Raw genomic sequence first — 16,534 nt, forward strand, 5'->3', positions numbered from 1 at the left:
GCTGGAATATGTGACCTCTTGGGTCTCTTCTAGTACTATATCTCTAATCCTGTGATCCTCTGCCTGAAATATTCTTTCCTCTGTCCTTCTTTATCTTCATACATTTAATTTCTAGGAAGCATCAAGAAAACATTTACATCTATGAATTCTTCATTTATGATCAGAAGTCATCTCTTCCTCCTTTGGACTATTTATTTAAGCCGAATAAACTCACAATTCCATTTGGTTTTATATTTATTTGGGAAAAAATATCCTTTCTCCTTGGAGTGACTAGACAATTGAGAGAAATTCTGTATCTCCTCCAATATCTACAATTATCTATTTAATAAATTTTTTTGTTGCTCTTCTTGTTGCTGATTCATTTCCTTCATTATAGCTATTATTATTGATGCTATTGTTACTATTGTTATTGTTATTGCAATCACTTTTGCTTCTATTCCTCTTGTTACTGTTATTGGTGCTGCTGCTATTGTGACTTATAGGACAGGAAACAGTAGTTGAGTGAAGGCCCTATGTCAGAAGACATTGAGTAGCTAGTGTACAGGATTATATCATGGAGGATTTGTAGTGGAGAGAGGTAGCATAAGAGGGAAGAATAAAAGCATTTAAATTGAATATTTGAAGAACAAGAAAAAATATTCTCTAATATCCCAAACTTTCCTAGGTAGATTTTTCTTAAGGAATGAAAGACCAACACTGTTTTTCTGAATCTCAAATGATGCATTATCTTGCCTTACTTTGGTAGCCTTTCCTTAAGGGCAGGAGCTATAACTATGTGATTTAGTTATGTTTGGCACCTAGATTCCCTGCCAGGTGCCCTGGCACTAAATATTGATGAGGATGATGATGAGGATGATAATTGCCAAGTGGAAGAACTTAAGCCATGTGCAAGCCAGTCCTGATTGTTTTGGCATTCCTGCTTATGAGTCTGAATGGCTAGAAGCCTAGAGGCTTGGTAACATTCCAGAAATCCTGAGTGATCTGAATAACAATTTTACCCTTTGATTTCTAAGGTATAAAAATATTACTCGTGTGTTTTCTGCATTAACATTTTCACTTAAATTTAATTATTAAAAGAAACTATGATATTTTACTTTAAAGATTATGAGGATTTATGGATATTTTTAATTTATAAAAATGCTTTTATAGTCACAAAGCAGTTTCACATCCATTATTTCTTTGGACTCTTATAATAGCCCAGTGAGATAATCCTAAAAGGTGCTGTCATCCCTGTTATACAGATGAGGACATTTAGGATCAGAGATGTTAGGAGGTTCAGCTAAGATCACTCAGCTAACAGGTGGCAGAGTGAGTACCTGAATTCAGTCTTTCTGACTTAAAGTTCAATTCCAGTTTCTACTATGTACCAGATTCTTTGTAAGGTATTAGGGAAACAAAGACTCCTAAAACAGTCCCTGACCTCATGAAGTTTCTGTTTCTTGAGGGACACAACATAGGGAGATAGAGAGAGAGAGACAGGTGGAGAGATAAATGAAGAGATAGATAAATAGATAGATAGATAGGTAGGTAGATGAATACAGAATATATAGATAGATGAATAAAGACTGGTAAATAAGCATAGATAATTGAATATAAAATGTAATATTGAATATATATATTTAGGAGGACAGTGAACTCTAGAATTTGAGTGAATAGGAAAATCTTTGTGTAGGAAGTAGCTATTAAGATGAACTTTGACAGGAACTAGAAATTCCAATAAAAGATGAGAGGAAAAAATATCCTAAACATGGGGGAATAACCCTTTCAGAGGCATGGAAGTGGAAAAAAAGAATTGTATGTCAAGTAAACCAATTAGGTTATAATATAGAATATGTAAAGATGGGTATTATAAGTCTGGAAAAACTGGTTAGAACCAGGTTGTGAAAGGTGTTTTAAATGCCAAATAGAGGATTTCATATTTTGTAATGAAGGTAATAGGGAACCACTAAAATTTATTAAACATTGATCAGATCTGCACTTTAGAAATATCAGTTCAAATACTTTGTAGACAATGGACTGATGAATGTTGATACTAAAACAAGAGAGATAATAATAATTAACCTTTCCATTATACATTTTGACCTTCAGTTATAAGACAGACTTGCATGTGTATATTGTTTTTTCATAAAGTGTTTTTTGTAATGTTCTTGAAAATTGTTCTAAAAATAATATATCCTCAAATTGTGAAATGATGTGGAATGATACAATAAAAAAGAGCAGTGGGAATGAGCTAATAAAATTGGGGCTAAAATCTCACTTCAATTTCTTGTTACTTGGTGACTTTGGGCATTAAACTCTAATTTCCTCATTGATAAAAATCAAGAAATTGGACTGACTAGATGACCATTGACATGACTTTGGCTTCTAAATCCATGAAACTGGCAAATGCCCTACTCTACAGACAATGGACTAGAATACTCTCAGTTCCTGAAAAAGCTCAGAATCACCCAGTTTCTTAATTTGAAATTAAGATGGCTGTTCCCTAAAATTCTATCCACAAAAGTGGGTACTTTATGATTCTATGGCATGAAGGAGTACAATTGAAGCTAGGCACATTGTTGAGAAAATATCATGTATTGTTCTTACTCCTCTAAGAAATAGCTAGATTCAAGATCAGTTGATTCAATGATTTTTATTCAGGGCTTTTAAGGATGACAGAGAGGAAGGAGAGAACTTAGTGATAAATGGAAACCTTCCTTAATTTTGAATTATCTGCAGGGTAAAGGAACATTTCATTGTTGAAATATAATTTGTTGGATTTGCAGAGAGAAGCATTGAAAGTTATTAAAAGTGGAGACTAGTTGAGATTGGAAATCATGGTATGAGCCTCACTCTCTTTCAAATGCAACGAGGTCCAGTGGCAAGATAAAAGTCAAGATGACTGATGATTGCTCAGGATGCAATGGATGACCTGGGCTTCTTCCATGTGTAAAGGTTAAATTTAATAGCTGGACGTAAGTTATATGGAATAACATGGTCACCAAAATTATTATATCTCAAGTCAGACATTTGTTTACCAAAATAGAGGGGAAACAATAAAGTAGAGAAATGTAAAAGAGGTTAGAGAAAATACCTATACTAGTCTTTAGTCAGGAAGGCCTGTAGTGAGTAACCACATGGCCTCCTCCAAGATGGAAACTAGTCTCTTTGGAAACTAGGAAGGGAATTAGTCTTTCATGCATTCAGTAAAGTAGTCCAGGACTAAGAGTCTAAGTTGAAGCTGAATTCCAAACCCATGATCCAAGCCACTGTCTCCAGCAAAGATTCCTCAAAGACTCTTGATAGGTAGAAGATTACCTCCAGCTGACAGTTTCTTCAGACTATCTTCTCAAAGACCATCTGCTCTGAGGGACTTGGAGCTTGCTTTTATGGTGACTACTTGTCTCCTCTCCTCTTCACAGGGGCCAATGATAATTTCCAAATTGTCTAGCACTTCCCAGAGGGCAGTATCTGTGATATCAACTTCTCACTCTCTGAAGGTCAATTTCTCATTAAAAAGGGTCACAGTTTTTTAACTGAGCAGTTTCTAAGGATGTAAACTCTTAGGTGTTCTCTTAGAAGAATTCACAAGTTTCTTATTGAGTTAAAAAAAAAGACTGGAGACAGAGGGAGAGTCAAGATGGTGGTGTAGAGGCAGCAAAAGTCCAGACCTCTGAAAACCCTTCCTTACCAATTACAAACCAAATGCTCCTAGGGGACTGAAAATCAAACCTAAAAATAAGACAGAGACAAGGAACCGTCTTGCTGGACTCAATTAAAAAGGTATGCTCCACCCCAGAAGTTGGAATTCAAGAACACTCAGGTTAAAGGGGAAGGAAGAAGGATGGTCCCAGGACCCCTCCCCCACCAAGAGTACTAAGCCTCCAGCAGCAGCGGGAACCACTGGGCAGGCAAAGGCACTGGTCTGGAGGGAGTACCTTGTGAGCTGGGCTGTGCCAGGCTCAGAGCATCAAACACAGGTGTGGGGAAGGAGCTGGAGTGGGAGCAGAGGAGACCCTCCAAATTCCTCCAGCCTTCCAGGAGGTTTTAGCCTCAGGGTACATCCAGCCCAACCCAGCTGAACTTAATCACAACAAAAGTCTTCAAAGGTCAGGGAAGCTCAAGCTCCAACACCCCTCCCCCACAGACTGCCCTGAGAGATCTCCTGAAAAAGCTCCAAAAACTAGAGAGGGCAGAGGTCAATGAATTGGTCATGCAAATTAAAAAAACTAGAAAGTGAACAAATTAAAAATGCTCAGATAAAGACTAAATTAGAGATCCTAAAAATCAAAGGAGAAATAAATAAAATTGAAAGTCAAAGAACCATTGATTTAATAAATAAGAGTAGAAGCTGGTACTTTGAAAAACAAATAAAATAGACAAAGTACTGGTCAATCTAATTTTAAAAAAAGAAAGAAAACCAAATTGATAGTATCCAAGAGGAAAAGGGAGACCTCACCTCTAATGAAGAGGAAATTAAGGAAATCATTAAAAACTATTATTCCCAAGTATTTGTCAACAAATATGGCAATCTAGGTGATATGTATGAATATTTATAAAAATATGAATTGCCTAGACTAACAGAGGAAGAAATGGATTACCTAAATCAGCCCATTTCAGAAAAAGAAATTGAATAAGCCATCAAAGAACTCCCTAAGAAAAAATCTCCAGGTCCAGATGGATTCACAAAAGAATTCTATCCAACATTCAAAGAACAACTAATCTCAATATTATACAAACTATTTGACAGAATAAGCAAAGAAGAAGTTCTACCAAATTCCTTTACGACACAAATATGGTACTGATTCCAAAGCCAGAAAGGTCAAAAACAGAGAAAGAAAACTATATACCAATCTCCTTAATGAATATAGATGCAAAAATCTTAAATAGGATACTAGCAAAAAGACTCCAGTAAGTCATCATGAGGGTTATTCACCATGACCAGGTAGGATTCATAACAGAAATGCAAGGATGGTTCAATATTAGGAAAACCATCCACATAATTGACCATACTAACAAGCAAACCGACAAAAATCACATGATTATCTCAATAGATGCAGAAAAAGAATTTGACAATATACAACACTCATTTTCCTATTGAAAATGCTATAAAGTATAGGAATAGAAGGGCCTTACCTAAAAATAATAAACAATATATATCTAAAACCATCAACCAACATCATCTGCAATGGGGATAAACTAAAAGCCTTCCCAATAAGATCAGGAGTGAAACAAGGATGCCCATTATCACATCTATTATTTAACATTGTACTAGAAAAACTAGCTGAAGTGATTAGAGAAGAAAAAGAAATTGAGGGTATTAAAATTGGCAATGAGGAGACCAAGCTGTTACTCTGCAGATGACATGATGGTCTACTTAAATAATCCTAGAGAATCAACTAAAAAGCTAGTCAAAATATTCAACAACTTTAGCAAAGTTGTAGGATACAAAATAAACCCATATAAGTCATCAGCATTTATATATATATATATATATATATATATATATATATATATCCAACACATCACAGTAGCAGGAATTAGAAAGAGAAATTCCATTCAAAATCACCCTAAACAATATAAAATACTTAGGAATCTATCTGCCGAGACAAACACAGGAACTATATGAACACAACTACAAACCACTCTACACATAATTAAAACTAGATCTAAACAACTAGAAAAACATTGATTGCTCATGTGTAGGAAAAACTAACATAATAAAAATGACAATCCTACCCAAACTAATTTACTTATTTAGTGCCATACCCATTTAACTACCAAAAAACTATTTTACTGAATTAGAAAAAAAACATAATAAAGTTCATTTGGAAGAAAAAAAAAGATCAAGGAAATCCAGGGAAATCATGAAAAAAAATGCAAAGGAAGGGAGACTAGCAGTCCCAGATCTCAAACTATACTATAAAGCAATGGTCATCAAAACAATTTGGTACTGGCTAAGAGACAGAAGGGAGGGATCAGTGGAATAGACTAGAGGTAAATGACCTCAGCAAGACAGTCTATGATAAGTCCAAAGATCCCAGCTTTTAGGATCAAAACCGACTATTTGATAAAAACTGCTGTGAAAATTGGAAGACAGTATGGGAGAGATTAGGTTTGGATCAAAATTTCACACCCTACACCAAAATAAGCTCAGAATAGGTGAATGATCTGAGTATAAAGAAGGAAACTATAAGCAAATTAGGTGAACACAGAATAGTATATGTGTCAGACCTTTGGGAAAGGAGAGACTTTAAAATGAAGCAAGACTTAGAAAAAATCACAAGATATAAAATCAATAATTTTGATTGCATCAAATTAAAAGGGTTTTGTACAAACAAAATTAATGCATCCAAAATTAGAAGGGAAGCAACAAGTTGGGAAACAATATAATAAAAACCTCTGACAAAGATCTAATTACTCAATTTTATAAAGAACTAAACTAATTGTACAAAAAATCAAGCCATTCTCCAATTGATAAATGGGTAATGGACATGAATAGGCAATTTTTAGTTAAAGAAATCAAAACTATTAATAAGCACATGAAAAAGTCTTATAAATTTCATATTCAGAGAGATGCAAAACAAAACAACTCTAAGGTATTACCTCACACCTAGCAGTTTGGCTAACATGACAGCAAAGGAAAGTAATGAATGCTGGAGGGGATGTGGCAAAATCAGGACATCAATGCATTGCTGGTGGAGTTGTGAATTGATCCAACTATTCCAGAGTGCAATTTGGAGCTATGTCAAAAGGGTGCTAAAAGACTGTCTGCCCTTTGATCCAGCCATAGCACTGCTGGGTTTGTACCCCAAAGAGATAATAAGGAAAAAGACATGTACAAGTATATTCATAGCAGCGCTCTTTGTGGTGGCAAAAAATTGGAAAATGAGGGGATGCCCTTCAATTGGGGAATGACTGAACAAATTGTGGTATATGTTGGTGATGGAATACTATTTTGCTCAAAGGAATAATAAAGTGGAAGAATTACATGGGAACTGGAACAACCTTCAGGAATTGATGCAGAGTGAGAAGAGCAGAACCAGGAGAACATTATAAATAGAAACTGATACACTGTGCTATAATTGAATGTAATGGACTTCTCCATTAGCGGCAATGCATTGATCCTGACCAACTTTGTGGAATCTATGAGAAAAACCACTATCCACATTCAGAGGAAAAACTGTGGGAGTAAAAACATAGAAGAAAAACAACTGATTAATCACATGGGTCGAAGGAATATGGTTGGGGATGTAGACTCTAAATGAATATCCTAATGCAAATACCAATAACATGGAAATGGGTTCTGATCAAGGACACAAGTAATACCCAATGAAATTTCACGTTGGCTGTAGGAAAGGTGGGTGGAGGGAGGGAAAAAATGTAATAATTGTAACCAAGAAATAATGTTCTAAATTGAATAAATAAATTAATTCAAATTAAATTAAAAATTAAAGAAAAATAAATGAGTGGAGCTCTCCAAGTATCTTGCTGGCTTCTCACCTAGCACTAAGGTGGATGTGAATTCACCAAGTGATTTGTGAGCTCTTCCACCTAGTTCAAGCTCATGTTGATTCAATGAAAAGGTAGACAAAGAAGAGTTAATCCTGTCTTCACAATCTAGTAAGGTAATTAAGTTAGTGTTAACTCAGGATAGTCAATGAAGAATTCTCTTTCACACATGTGTAACCAAACTAAGTTTCAAAGTACCTGCTTCTACTGACTGAAGGCTCTTGAAACAAATTGTTTTGAGTCTTCTCATGGTCACTGAGAGATCTGAGGCTTATTGATTACTCTTAACCTGTTTTAGCCCATCTGCCTTGATGATTTACCAGGGTGTAGCTGTTGCACATGCTGTAGGTACTTGGGGTCATTCCTGAGATCTTGGTGGCAAGCAGACACCAAAGGAAGGAAGTGTTGAAATGGCTGCAGAAAACTCTCACAGAAGAGGTTCTAGTCTTCTCTAAAGACTCTGTATACCCCTATTAGTTTCTTTTTACAACATTCCTTTTCCCATCAACACTTACTATCTGTACAATTCATTTTAGAAATTAGTCATATATTATCACCTTGTATTTTTTAGTAATTTTTTATGTCTTATCTTCTCAACTAGACTATAAATTCCCTAAGGGAAAAGGCTTAGTTTCTACTACTTTGTTTCCCCTAAGCTCCTCTAGAACCTTCCAAATGGATTTTCTCTTATAAATCATTTAGCTCAACCCCTCCTTTAATAGAAGAACACACGGAAATATAGAGACTAATGATTTGTCCAAGGTAGTACAGTTAATTAATTTTAGAACAAGGAGTTGAGTACGGGAAATCCAATCCTTTGGGTCCTTTCTAACATAAATTCATACCTGGCTCACTGTTCCAAACAAAAAGGGTATTCAATTAGTCCTTCCTGAGTTAATTTTGAGAGGTTTACAAAAGGATGGGGCAAAATTCTGGAATCTCAAAAATCATGAGCTGAAGGGCCTAAAAGTGTATCTAATCAGAAATTCTCATCCTTTCACTGACAAAACAGGAGCACAAAAATATATGGGCTTGTTTATTCTTTCTCTAGATCTTTATATATAATTTATAAGCAGAAATTTGTTTTAGAAATAATTTTTGAGTTGAGTCTAATTTCCTATTTGGTTCATCAATTTACAAAAATTATATTTTCATAGGTGTAGGGAGCTCCTGCTAGTAAACTCTCACTACCAATGAAGATGAGTACCTTCTCTGTAACTTAAAATCTTGGGGAGTCGCCTTATCGAGTGACAGATTGGATGACTTGGACAGGGTCACCTACATTGGTCAGCATATGAATGAAGATGGACTTGAAATAAGGTCTTCCAGACTTCTATACAAACTCTATCTTTTGTATTAAACTGCTGCTCTACTATTCACCTATAAAAGTTTAAGAACTCATGTAGATTGTCCCATAATACTGGATACTCAGCTTTTAACATTTGAATTTTATTACCACAAAAAATAACTGAACTTTAAGGCATTTTTCAATTTCTCAGTTTTTTCTCTTGACTTTAAATGACTTGTTCATCTGTGAGAAAGAAAATTCAGTTTAACTCTGAACTTTTCTTCCCAAACTGCCTACACAAGGAGCATAAAGAGTTAATCAAGAGTCTTGTTTAATAAATGGGTAAATACTAGTTGTGTTTGACTTTTAAATTAGTAAGCATTGTCAGCCTTAAAAAGAAGAGCAACTGTGAGATGTTTGGTAAAATGGTTGTGAATTACTGATTATTTTAATTCAAAGGGGAGCCACAGACTATAATTAAATATTCTCAACAGAGGATATTCTCCTCTCAGATTTTTTTTCTTTATAAATAAAGAAATAAAAATATTCTGGAATTGAGTATTATTTCTGATGTCCTGAGAGAGGATGATCTACTAACTTGGTAAAAAGGAGGGAAAGAGGAGAAGTTCAGAGGCAAGGCTCCATGATCCACTGCCAATATGCCCCTGTAAATTTGCAAAGTCAAAAATCCATATGTGTTCTCAGTCTGCCATCTATACATAGAGTAAGGATACAGATACTCTGCTTTCTGAGACACCATGAAATATAGTCCATATTTGTACAACTTTCCCAAATCTTAAAATAAGGGTCATAGTCATTTTGCAAATAAAGAACAGTATTATTTATGTGACACATGTATTAGGGAATTGATTTGAGGGTTATGATGATTGAAAGATCAGATCAGGCAACCTCCTCCCTCTCCTTCCCCCCTCCCTTTCCTATCTTCCTTCTCCCATCAGTTGGTTCTTCAGTTGGTGACACTGAAATCAGCTCTGAGTGAGTATCTTGATATATCAGACAGATAACTCTCTCTTTGATTAGTTTAAATAAGAAATTTATTTAGGAGAAAGGGGAAGGTAGGGAAGTTGATGGGAGAGAGGGTTTGGGTTTCCCTAATCCTAAAATACTTCTAAGTTGAAAGATAGTGGAATAGAGTCTTGAATTGGAAAGATAACAAGCAAGGTTGAGGATTTTAGTCACTTGAGTCTTGTAGAGAGAAATCAGTGAGAGCAGGATCTTTTCAGTCCTTAGTCCTTCCTGTCTCAAGAGCAAGAGAACCCCTCTCTCAGCTTGGCTGTTCTTTTCTTCAACCATTTTTCCCAGTCACCATTCCATTTCAGAATGCTTTCCTTGATTGACAGCTCTGTAGATCTCGTTCCTTCGGCTCTGCTACAGGCTTTTTCCCAATTTTTCCAATTCTCTCATCCACACATATAATATTAATTTAAAATTTGCTTTTTCAAATTTCCTAATTAAGTATTAAAGGTGGTATATAATAATTTCTACTTATTATACATTTAGCATAGCTTTCAATACTTTCATTGAAATAGAAAAGATTAAGAACTTTCTTAAAAAAGAATGGATTTAACATCAAATTGCTGTGCAAATAAAACATGTTGTTATATATCTCTGTACCTCAAGATCCTTACTTGTAAAATGGGAAAAATTCCAGTCCTGCCTCCTCAAAGGATTGATATAAGAATGATATGTCATGAAGGATTTTTCCATAGGAGGAAAGTCACTTAGCTAAATCAATCAATTGATAAACATGTGTGAAACACCTGCTATATGCTAGGCAGTATCCTAAATATTAAGGATTCAAAAAAGGGAAAAGATGACTGTCTGCCCTCAGGAAGTTTATAATATAATGGAGGATGAGTTAATTTGAAAAAAATATATGTATATATACAAATTTGAGATGAGTTGTCAAAAGCCAAGGGAATGTATAGTAGATCAGAGGAAGGAGAATATTTCAGGCACAGAGAAAAACCAGAGAAAATTCTAAGACTGGAAAGATTCAGTGTCTTGTTCATGGAACAGCCAGGAAGACAATGTTACTTAGTCAAAGAATAAGTGGAAGGGTGAAAGGTATTTTAAAAAAATGACAGAAAGTAGGAGGGGCTAGAAAATAAAAAAATTTGAATGTCAAATAGAATTTTTTATTTGATCTTTCAGATCACTAGTGAATCAACAGAGTTTAACAAGCAGAAAGATGGCATGATTGTACTTGCACTTAAGGAAAGTGACCAAATTTTAGTGACCAGATGGAGGAAGGATTAGAACAGGAAGACACTTGAGGCAGGTAGACACACCAAACAGGCTATTTTAATTGTTTAGGTATGATGTTATTAGGGTGTTCACTAGAGAAGAAGCAAATCAGAGAAAAGAAGAAATATTTGATAGATGTTGCAAAGGTGAAATAGACAGACAGATTTTGGCAATATATTGGATATAGAGGATAAGAGATAACCGTGGCTATAAGCATGAGGAATTGAGTGGATGACATTGTCCTTTACAGTCACAGGGAAGGAAGTTTGTTTGGGGGGAGGGTAACCCATTCAAGATTGTGGAAGGCAATTGGATATGTAATATTGGGGGTCAGGAGAGAGTTTGGAATAGGATAGGAAGGTATGAGAATCATTTGTATAAAGATAGTATTTAATCCAGAGGAACTGATGAGATCAGCAAATTCATATAAAGGGAGAAAAGAAGAGGGCCCAGGGCAGACCCCTAAGGGACATGATGGCTACAGGGCAGATATAATTAAAAAGAATACTTCAAATACTTAAGAACTTTATCATAATTTGAACAGTAAGAAGTAGATATAGAAAACAGAGAGTAATCTAAATGGGATGTGTTGATATTCTAAAACATCAAGGAATAAGAAAAAGGAACATCCAGGGATAGGAGTAAAGAAAGGAGTTATAGAAGAGAGTAAATTACTGCACTTGAAGAGATGCCTGAATCAACACAGTAGAGGAGATGATGAGAAGTCTGACAGAGAAGCTTGAACTTGACTCTTATTGGAATTAGCTCAAAGTGGGAATAATACCCACACTCAGCCAGCTATAGAAAATTAACTTCTCCTAGGGGAAAAAGGAATGAAAAGTGAATAAGAGTGGGGATGGGGTAGACTAAAATAAAGGAGAATTGGGGGAGACAATAGTCATAAGCAAAACATTTGTGAACAGAGAAAGGCTGAAATGAGAAAGAAGGGTAAATGTGGAAAATATAAGATGGAGGGAAATACACAATTAAATCATAACTATGAATGTGGATTGGATAAACTCAACCATAAAACAGAAAAAGGCATGAGAGTGGATTAACAAACAAAATTCCACAATATTCTATGTAAAAAAAAAATACACATTTAAAGCAGGGGGTCATACACAAAGCAAAAGCAAGGGGCTAGAGCAGAATCTATGACGCTTCAGCTAAAGTAAAAAAAAAAAGTAGGAATATCAATCATGATTTTAGTCAAAGCAAAAGTAAAAATTGTTCTAATTCAGAGAGATAAGTAAGGAAATTACATCGTGATAAAAGGCATCATAGAAATGAAGCAATATTAATACTAAATATATATGCACAAAATGGCATAATTTCTAAAGGAAAAGTTACAAGAGTTATGGGACAAAATATAGAGTAAACCATTACTAGTGGGGGACCTCAATCTTCCTCCCTCTCTGAAATAGATAAATCAATCCAAAAATAAGTAAGAAGGAAGTTAAAGAAGCAAATAGATTTTAGAAAAATTACATATGATAGACCCCTAGGAAAAAATTGAATGGGAAAAGAAAAGGACATTCTTTTTTCTCAGAAATACCTGTCATTTTGACAAAAACTGTCTTTCTAATAGGGCACAAAAACATCACAACCCTATTTGGAGAATTAGAAATATCAAATGCAGCCTTTTCACACCATAATGTTATAAAAATACATTCAACACAGAGCAGCAGAAAGAAAGGCTAAAAATTAATTGAAAAATCAAATAATATTATCCTAAAAAAAAGAAACGGGCCCAAGAATAAATCACAAAAATAATTAATGAATTCATTAAAGAGAATGATCCGGAGGAGACAACATATCAGAATTGTAAGAATTCGATTTCTAAGACTGACTTTAAATTTAATTAATTTATTAGAATCACTTGGATAGGTAAAAGATCAGAAATAAATTTAAGAAGATAGAGTAAAATAATCTAATCTAATTGCCACATGGGCTCCAGGAACACAGGGAAGTATGCAAGACTCCATAAGTGACACTAAGAAAGGATTCCCTTCACATAGAATTTATAGGCCCAAACTAAAATTATGCTTAGAGGTAATTTATATCTCTAAATACTTATATCAGTAACATAGAGAAAGAACATATAAGTGAATTGGGCATAGACTTTTTTTTAATTGAGAAAAAGAACAAACTTAAATATTCCTAATTAAACAATTAATTGGAAATTCTGAAAATCAAAGGAGAGTTAAATAAAATGGAAAGTAAGAACACCAAACTAATAAAATAGAAAAGGGATAGTTTCATGAATAAATTAAACTCATTAACCATTAGTTAATTTGATTTTAGAAAGGGAGAAGAAAACCAAATTGTTAATACCAAAATTGAAAAAGGTGAAATCATAAGCAATTAAGAAATTAAAACAATTGTTGGGAAATATTTTGCCCAACTATATGCCAATAAATCTGATAATCTAAGCTGAATATTTATAAAAAAATATAAACATTCCAAATGAACAAAAAAGAAAATAGAATATTTAAACAATCCCATCACAGAAAAACAAATTGAGCAAACCATCATGAATTTGCTAGGAAAAAGGACCTGTGGCCAGATGAATTAACAAGTGAACTATACCAAACCTCCAAAGAAAAATTAACTCCAATACTACATAAACTATTTGGAAAAATAATGAAATAAGGAATTCTTCCAAATTTCTTTTGTTCCACAACCATGGTACTAATACCTAAACCAGGAAGAACTAAAATAGATAAAGATAACTATAAACCAATTCCATCAATTAATATTAAAGCAAAACATTTAATAAAATACTAGCAAAAAAAATTAAAGCATTATATCAAAAGGATTTTCTACCATTACCAGATAGGCTTTATAATAGAACTGCAAGGATGATTCAATATTGGGAGAAATACCCATATAATCAACCTTATCAATAACAAAAACAACAGAAACAATATGATTAGATAGATACAGAAAAAGCTTTTGACAAAATAAAACACCCATTCCTCATTAGAAAACACTGGAAAAATGGAAAAAGAACTTTCCTTAAAGTGATAAAGGGCATCTATAAAAAACCATCATCAAGGGTTATCTTTAAGGGGGATAAACTAAAACTCTCCTCAATGAGATTAGGGGTGAATTAAGGATACTCATTATCACTACTATAGTTTAATATTGTACTAGAAATCCTAGCTATGGTAATAAGAGCAGAAAAAAAAGACATTAAAGAAATTAAAATAAGCAATGACAAAACAAAGTTATCACTCTTCTCAGATATTTTTATAGTATAGAGTACCCCCAGAAAATTAACAAAAAAAAATAATGAAAATAATGAACAACTTTAGCAATGCTCAAGATACAATATAAAACACATAGATCATCAGTATTTATATTTAACACCAAAGTTCAACAGCAAAACATAGAAAAAGAAATTCCATTTAAAATAACTGTAGACAATATTATCTGGGAGGATACTTGTCAAAACAAACCCAGCAATTATATGAACACAATTATAAAACATTTTTCACATAGATGAAGTCAGACATCTAAATTATTAGAAAAATACTAATGGCCCATGGATATGCCAAGTTAATATGAGAAAAATGACAATTATCTACATAAATTAATTTACCTATTCAGTGCTATACCAATCAAACTATTCAAAAATAATTTTCTAGGACTAGAAAAAATAATAAATAAATTCATCTGGAAGAACAAATGGTCTAGAATAATGAAAAAAAAAAACATGTAGGAAGGAGGTCTTTCCATACCAGATCTTAAACTATACTATAAAGAGATAATCATCAAAACCATCTGGTTAAAAAATTTTATAGTGCATCAATGGAATAGGTTAGCTAATTAACATATGGTAGTTAATGATTATACAAACTTAGTGTTCGATAATACCAAAGATCCACTATATTGGGGAAACAATTAACTATTTGAGAAAAACTACTAGACAAACTGAAAAATAATATGGCAGAAACTAAGCAAAGACCCGCATCTCACACCCAAAGCAAAATAAATCCTTGGTCTATAGAGAAAGAAGGGGTGATACCATAAACAAATTAGGAGAACCTCTAAAAGTTCATCTGTCAGACTTATGAATAAGGGAAGAATTCATGAGTAAACAAGACAATATTAATAATCAAAAGAAATATATGAATATGAGTTGAGAATAAATAGCAGCATTTATGAAATGGATGACTTTTACAAAGACATTCACTTTCTTCAAAAGTTTCCAAAAAACATTCATTTTGAAAAATAAAAAATAGAGTGACATATATAGCATTGTGGACTGAACTAGGAAACCAAAGACATGAGTTCTTATTTTCCATCTGCCATTAAAAGGTATGCAACCATAGATAAATAACACAATACTCTAAGCCTCAGTTTCTGGATCTATAAAATGAAAAAAGAAAAAAGAAAAGGACTGGGATTCATATATAGTTCTTTACAGTTTTGAAAATCAGTGATTCTATTTGCTAAGGAAACTTATAAACCATAGAAACTATATAGAACTTGAGAATGTGTTGGCTTTTGCATTTTCAATACACTGGAGACAGTTAATACTATTATCCCAAGCATAGATAAAGGTCACTGGATGTTTGCTAAGAAATACAGGATGCTGCTTTTCTAGCAAAGAAGATTATGTAAAATAGCACTGGGTGTCAGGTTTACACGGTCATTTTGCTAACAAGTTGAGTCATAGATTATACTTTTTGTCTGAGCCATTGTAAACTGAACAGGAATTCTGCCAGTTGACATTCCTAGGCCTAAAAAAAAGAGAAACATGACTCAGAAACACAGTAGAATCCCTTGCTAACAAATATGGGTAAGTAGGTAAATATAATTTGCTGTGATTTAAAATGGATTATATAGAAAGAATTCAGAGAAACAAAGATAGATAAATGGACAGAAAGAGAAATGGTAGATTCAGACATACATAGATATGTGAATAGATGATAGATGCATATATTCAGATAAACTTATATCCATATATACACATATAAGTAGAAAACCAGACAGATATTATCACTCGCCTCTCTTCAGAAATATAATAAATAAATAACAGGGCTCCATCCTTATGCTTTTCAAAGATGACAGGTTCAGTGGTAATATATTACCATTGCTAAATCTGGCATCATCAGCTCTGCTTCAATGTGATAACATTCTCTGACACTGGCAGCAAATTACTAAGCAGAACCTTAGCATCAGGAGTTGAGGGTGAGAAAGGAATCTTGGGGAATAGTTCCTTTTCAATGTTTTCTCATACAACTTCTTCTCTCCCCTTTACCTGAAATAAAAAAACCAATAATTGTTGGGTATAATGGAGGAAAGGTAGATAATCCCAGAAAGTAGAAGGAGGGCGAGATGGATTCCCCTTCAGTCTTCTTCAAGTATGTCTCTACACTAACTCTGCCTTTATTCCCCTCTAATAACTGATGAAATCGGTGAACCTTTTTCCTTAGGGAAAGAGTGAGAAATCTGCTCTCTCCCCCTTCAATATGACAA

The sequence above is a fragment of the Monodelphis domestica genome, chromosome 4, assembly GCF_027887165.1.
Source record: "Monodelphis domestica isolate mMonDom1 chromosome 4, mMonDom1.pri, whole genome shotgun sequence".
In the NCBI taxonomy this organism is placed as follows: domain Eukaryota; kingdom Metazoa; phylum Chordata; class Mammalia; order Didelphimorphia; family Didelphidae; genus Monodelphis; species Monodelphis domestica.